The sequence below is a fragment of the Lissotriton helveticus genome, chromosome 1_1, assembly GCF_964261635.1.
Source record: "Lissotriton helveticus chromosome 1_1, aLisHel1.1, whole genome shotgun sequence".
Lineage (NCBI taxonomy): Eukaryota > Metazoa > Chordata > Amphibia > Caudata > Salamandridae > Lissotriton > Lissotriton helveticus.
The window spans coordinates 1,399,058,989-1,399,066,063 of record NC_136057.1 but is presented as its reverse complement, the minus strand read 5'-3'; the positions used below and the strand labels follow the sequence as shown (position 1 = coordinate 1,399,066,063).

Genomic DNA, 7,075 nt, shown 5'->3' with positions numbered 1-7,075 from the left:
GTCGTAAGAAAGTGGCACACGTTTAGTCATTGAATGACTCTCATAAATTCACGGAATGTATGAAATTGTCACACATAAGCAATCTGAAACATTAGGAGCTTTACTCAAATGGGTGTAATTTCTGCTATCTATATGATTCCCTGATCTTCATTGCTTGATTTTGCACATGAGAAAGTGTCACTCATAGTCCTTGAAATGTCACTCATAATTACACTGAAATTTTGAAAATGTCACACATAGTAATCTGAAACCTTGGCAGCTATGAACTATTGCAGTAGCAGAGCGCGGATCGAACCAGTGCCACTTACACCCAAGGTCAGTAAATGCTCAGATACCTCGTAAGCGTTAGAGAACGGACACCGCGTGCCCGGTCTGCCCAAATTGCGTCCCATATGACAGCCAACGAACGGGCCTGATGTCTAAAGGGAACAGAAAAATCCAACCACACGCGGAGGCCCCTGACTGGTCCAACCAGCGTTTTCTCCACGGACCCGCCACGCCTCATGCTATAAGTAACTCCAAAAACCCGGGTTAGCTTCCAAATTCGAAGGCGGGCAGCCCTCCGCAGCTGAGACGGGCTGTCGTCACTCGCTTCCTGACCACACGCCCGAGGTTCGCTCCAAACTACCAGTCACCAGACGATAGGTGTGAACCAGAGGGCGGCTCGACCAATACACGTGCAGACATCAGAACGAATCAGGACTAAGAAATTCTGCGCAGCGCACTAGGATTGGCTGCAGTGATACATCCCTTGGCCCGCCCTCTCTCAGACGACTCTCCAATTACGTTTTACCTAGAGGTCGGTTGTTCGGTGACCCGGAAGTTACTTGCAAATAACATCCGGTTTAAGATGAAGGACAGACATTAGGTTGAATTCACTGAGAGTGTAAGTTACGAACAGTAAAATGGTAAAAAGCCGGTTTGGGTTTCGGGGGGAGAAGCCAGGCAGCAGGTCTATGCATGCTTCCGTCTATTGTTGGTATATGTGGCTGTTTCTTATTGGATCAGGTTTTTTGGCTTCAGTGACCTCCTGGAGCAGGCGATGTTAGCTGTCGATATATTCTTACGACGCTGATGTCAGACTGAAACGTTTGACCCGCTGAGCTAGTTCGTTAACCCCCTTCCTGGTTTCAAAACACGTTTTAGTTGCAGTTCCAGGTGTGAGTCCTGGAAGCGGTGCAAAAGGCCGGTCCCGCGGGTGCGTTTCCCCCATGCATTCTGTGACAGGAGGGCGGTGTGTTGATTGAGTCTTTTTCTATTGTACCTCGTTAAGTGATATTTCGGGGATGCTTCCATCAGGGGAGCTCTTCGTTGTGAACACCGACAGGCTGGCACTGTTGTGGTGTGTTGGTTTGAATTGGACCATTGTATATAGCACGTATTCCATCTTGTCCTCGTCACTGTCATACGAGTGAGGTAACATTTATCACATGCAATGATTGTGACGAGGGACGTAAATGTATGGCTTTGTTTTGTCCTATGGTCGTGAGGACCACGGAGGTGTGGTTTGTGGGTTCCGTGGTGCAGCGCTCAGCAGTGTGATTGGTGAAAGTGTGCAAGAGATAGATGCACACTTTATGGTTAGTTTTTGATTGACTGGCATCTTTGATCAGCTCTGCAGGTTCCTTTATGACCGCATTTCTCAAACCGCTGACGACCCACGGATTTTTCGTGGACCGCAAAAACAGTATAACGATATCTTCACATTTTATATGTATCTTCTTACACGTGTTGTGCTTTAAAGACGGAGGTCAAATGTGATGGTATGTCCTCTGGCATTCAGCTGTTTATTCTTTTTAACATGTGGATTGGTGTTTACTTCTTTCTCTGACTGCAAATTCAGGGGAGATTTTAAAATGAACTATATGTCAGTTAGTCATGCTGGGGTACTGGGAGTATGAAGAGAAAGGCTTTGGGGTGTCCTTTTTTGGTAACACAAAACAATAAAATACCTCTAAATAAACTGTACACATTTCAGAATATATCCTCAATTAGGAAATCAAAAGGCTAAAAACATTTTTTTTTTATTCTGAAGTGTGGTGGAAGCAAACACTTGCAAGTATTCCCAAGCAAGACTCCCAGGCGAACCTTCCAGTATTTTTTGCTGCTGTTTTTTTTTATTATACTTCACTAAGTAATTTCAACACAGAATATTTTCACAATATGGGATCATACACAAACAACCCACTTGTGTATAAACACATACATTTAGTATGGATGTGGCCTAACAGCCAGAGCTGACGACATTGGATATGGGGAGCCAGGTTCAAATCTTGGTGTTGGCCATGGGCAAATCACTTAATTTCCTGTGATTAAAATAAAATGAATCTGATGTTCTGTAATGTAATCTGATGCTCGTGTAAAGCGCTCTAATAACCTTGGGGCAGTGTTTGCGCTATATAAAACTGATATATATATATATATATATATATATATATATATATATATATTAAAATATCTATGAACTCCTTTATATACCAAGGACCACAATGCTGTGTGTGGGTTTTCATATTTTTATTGTTTGGCTACCATCAAACACGTTTCGGCTGTTACACAGCCTTGATCACAAATATATATTAATGGTCAAAACGCGTTACCAGCTGCCGAAATATACCCCTGAACGTAACCCGAGCGCGTCGAGTCCTATTTGTGGAGGAGGAACAGGATGTTGACTGATATAGGTATATTCGGTGATCAAGGCTGTGTAGCAGCCAACACGCGTTTGATGGTAGCCAAACAATAACATCTGACTTACCATAGCCAGTGGGTTGGTAGATTTCTTGAGGCCTGATATATATTCACACACTTGCATCAGGCATCAAGAAATATACTATCCCACTCGCTATGGTGAGTCAGATGTTATCAGGACGATCTATTTTTAGGGACTTCTGGCCCTGCCTGGCAAGAGACTCCAGCTGACAAAGGACAGGTGTTATTTTAATTCAGAAAGTGAGAGAGCAAAAAAGATGGCTTTATATCTTGTTCCATTAGCTGTGTATTCTTCTTACAAATTGTTCCTTATTTTATCCTACAGATTGTGTTTACAAAATCCTTTAACTTTGCTCTTAGAAAAAGAAAATTAAAGTGAGCTGTCTGACAATCGTGCTGTGTGAAATGAAAGGCCGCAGGATGACAGTGGTTTCCTAATACATTTAAAAAGATTTTAAATAAACTGTGCAAAGATTTCTAAATATTTCAGTGGTTTTGAAAAACAACCAATTAAAAAATCTGATGTGTGAAGGGAACACATATATCCTATGATTAAAACAAATTAGAACACTTTACTTGGTGATGTGCAAATGCGAAATATTTACTGAAACCCAATTTCCTCATCTTTTGTACAGTACAATTGCATATCAATGGGAGAGTTTGTGACCATTTCAATGGAAATGTGCTGTCTGTAAATGACAGTGCACTACCACATCATGCTTTAGTAATATATATATTAAAAGTGAGTTTTTAGGGCTCGGACTCCTCCCCACTGAAAGTGGGAGGAGTTTCGAGATCCTAATGTTAAAGAAGAGAAAAAAGAAGTATCTCCTAGGGCTTTGGCGAGACAAATTCCACACATTCCTTAGCGTGATCTGTCATCTGGCCAGTGATTCGTCTTCGTTGTGTTGTCGTTTTAATAGGCTTGAAGTGATAGGGTAAATGTAGTTTTGTTCCGCCATTTTGGGCATTTTTCGTTCGTGCTCGCGCAAAGAAGTACATTAATTATAATTAGGAGCTGTCAGGGTGCCTCCGTAAGTGAATCCAGATGGCCGGGCGCGTTCACCATTCAGCAGCGCTCAGCGCGCAGCTTCCTTGTTCTTGCATGTTATGACTACGTTGCGTTGTATGAATAAATGGGGATACGGTAATGGCGCCGCTTTAATTTCTTTCGTATGTCACTGAGGTCCAGACATGCCGATCATTGCGGTGGTCTCCGGGGCTTGTTTACATTTGGGCACCGGAAATACGGGGTACGAAGCAGAGTCGTCATTTCATCAGGACTTGTCATTTGCTGGTTTGTGCACACCGTTGCAGCTTCTGCCGCTCTCAGAGCGCTCTATCTTTGTCGAAGTTTAAACCCTGCTTCCTCCGTTTGTGTGTCTTTTACTTGCCGCGGGTTGTGTGCAGAATTACGCTGCAGCTGATGTCCAGAAGAAAGCGGAAAGAAAACTGCGGCGCATCGCTGCTCTCTGGCTGATTGGCTATATTATATATTTATAACGCCCAAGAATTGCTCTTTCTCTGTATTCGTTCCTGCGGTATTTTCAGGCGAACATAATAGTTTCATGCATGGAGGGTAAACATTAATTTTAATCTGAGTGATGTCATCTGCGTATAACAAGACTAGAGGCAACGACCCCCTCGTGATGATTTATCGAAGCGCCTCTCACATTTCGATGCTCGGCTCTTTAGATGCTTAATGCCCTGGGAGGCCACATGTGTACAGTATCAGTGACAGCTGTGTTGTGTGTTCGGTCTCATAGCAACCGCACACAGCTGCCTGCTGTGGAACTGTTAGACGGGGACCCTGAGGGTCGGCTGGATACTGGGGGAGAGATCCCCGAGTGGGACCGTCTCCGACGATCGTACAGACAAGTTACCTCCCTCCCCACAAACAGGCACCACACCAAGTCGAGTTCAATGCTTTATGTAAGGTTCTTAAGGCAAGGATATCAGCGATACAGGATATCTCGGACCCGGGGGTCCTCTCACTTCTAGTCTCTGTAGGGAAAGGGGGTAGCGGGACAGTCTTGGTACCGGATCGGTACGGGGGTGTTAAGAGGCGAGCTCACAATCCTCGAGCTGGAGTGTCTGTGGATCGGGCCGCGGCGGCGCCAGCAGGCCAAGATGATAGTCTCACAAAGCAGAGGGCCGCGGCGGCGCCAGCAGGCCAAGACGATGGTTTCACGAGGCAGAGGGCCGCGGCAGCGCCAGCAGGCCAAGACGATGGTTTCACGAGGCAGAGGGCCGCGGCAGCGCCAGCAGGCCAAGACGATGGTTTCACGAGGCAGAGGGCCGCGGCAGCGCCAGCAGGCCAAGACGATGGTTTCACGAGGCAGAGGGCCGCGGCAGCGCCAGCAGGCCAGTTACGGATGAGTTCTTCTCGGGTCTCTCGACTCCAGGATACAACTCCTGTCCTGGTCTGGCCCTGCCCCAGTTATAGGTCTGGTCCCCTTTGATGTCCGGACCCTCGCGCCTGGGGGGCCGGGAGGTCCGGGATGAGGGAGTCCAGACACCCAGCAGGGGGGTGGAGCCAGCGCTCAGGGCGGCCGGGGGTGATCGACACCTGGCGGAGGAGAGCCGTTGACGATTCCTTCTCCCATTGACTCGCCAAGTGGTCACTCTGCCTCCTGGGGGGAGGTTGGTGCCTCGATGGCGGGGCCGGCCGGGCCCCGGGTTAGGGTCGAGTTGGGGCCACGCGGCCTCGTGCTGCAGTGCCCCAAGATGGCGGCCGGGTCGATGTCGTGGTGTGGATGATGACCCGGGCCAGCTGGGTCCGGCGCTGGTGTCTTGTAGTGGAGGGATTGCAGGGCACTTCGGGTGGTCGTTTGGGGACTCTGGTTGGGGATTCCGGGAGAGCCAGGGTCCGGGTCCCATCGCGGGGAGGGGGGACAGCCCGAACATGCGGCCTGTCCAACATGCGTCCCCCCCAGCTGAAGGCGGGGGAGAGTCAGCCATCTTCCTGGGGACTCTCCTCGCTGAGGCGGAAAAAGCGTGACAGGCCGTCGGCGTTGGCGTGGTCCTGGCCTGGACGATGTTCCACCGTGAAGTCCATCCCCTGCAGGGAGATGGACCAGCGCAACAGCTTCGGGTTCTCCCCCCGCATTTGCATCAGCCATTGTAGGGGTCGGTGGTCTGTTTGCACCCGGAAGTGGGTGCCGAAGAGGTATGGCCGGAGCTTCTTGAGTGCCCAGACTACGGCGAAGGCCTCTCTCTCAATGGTGCTCCAGCGCTGTTCTCGGGGCAAGAGGCGTCGGCTGATGAAGACCACCGGATGGTCGACCCCTTCGGCGTTGAGTTGGGAGAGGACGGCCCCCACACCATGATCGGAGGCGTCCGTCTGCACAATGAACTCCCGGCTGTAGTCGGGAGCCTGGAGCACGGGGGCCGTGCACATGGCGGTCTTTAGCTTTTCGAAGGCCGATTGGCAGTCCGGGGTCCAGTTGACGGTTTTGGGGCTCTTTTTGGAGGTGAGCTCTGTGAGGGGCCCCACGATGCTGCCATAGTCCTTTACGAACCGCCGGTAGTATCCGGTGAGCCCCAGGAAGGCCCGGACCTCCGTTTGGATCGTAGGGGGTTGCCAGGCCTGGATGGCAGCAATCTTGAGTTGGAGAGGGGCCACCAGCCCGCTTCCCACTTGGTGTCCTAGGTAGGTCACGGACCCTTGGCCAACCTGGCACTTGCTGGCTTTGATGGTGAGCCCGGCTTGCTGGAGGGCGTGTAGAACCTCCCGCAGGTGGCGGAGGTGGTCGGTCCACTGGTGGCTGTACACAGCAATGTCGTCCAGGTAGGCGGCGCTGAAGTCTTCCAGGCCCGCCAGTACCTGGTTTACCAGCCGTTGGAACGTTGCCGGGGCGTTTTTCATGCCGAAGGGCATGACTTTAAAGTGGTAGTGCCCGTCTGGGGTAGAGAAGGCGGATCGTTCTTGGGCCCTAGGGGTGAGGCCGATCTGCCAGTAGCCCGCTGTTAGGTCGAAGATGCTCAGGTAGCGGGCGGCCCCCATCCGATCAATTAGCTCGTCTGCCCGGGGGATGGGATGAGCGTCGGTCCGGGTAACTGCATTCAGCCCCCGATAGTCCACGCAGAACCGGAGCTCCGGGGCAACGCCCGGGGCAGCTGCCTTGGGAACCAGGACGACTGGGCTCGCCCAGGGACTGTCTGAGGGTTCGATCACTCCTAGGGTCAGCATTTTGGACACCTCGGTCTGGATGCAGGCTCGTACCCGGTCTGGTACGCGGTACGCTCGGTGTCGAATAGGAGGGCTGTCCCCGGTGTCCACATCGTGGAGGCACCAGGGGGTGACTCCGGGGGTGAGGGAGAACAGGGAGGCGAACTGCCTCAGGAGCGTTTGGCAGTCTTGGCG

At 50.6% G+C, this 7,075-nt stretch overlaps 1 protein-coding gene across 2 annotated transcripts in view; it reads left to right on the top strand.

The window, feature by feature from the left end:
- Positions 1-815: 815 nt before the first annotated feature.
- The window catches only part of ECSIT (ECSIT signaling integrator), a 113,699-nt gene continuing 107,439 nt past the window's right edge, over positions 816-7,075 (top strand). For both annotated transcript variants that reach the window (XM_078684294.1, XM_078684304.1), the window contains exon 1: positions 816-886. The gene's annotated coding sequence lies outside the window, so the exon portion shown is untranslated. The remainder of the gene's footprint in view (positions 887-7,075) is intronic.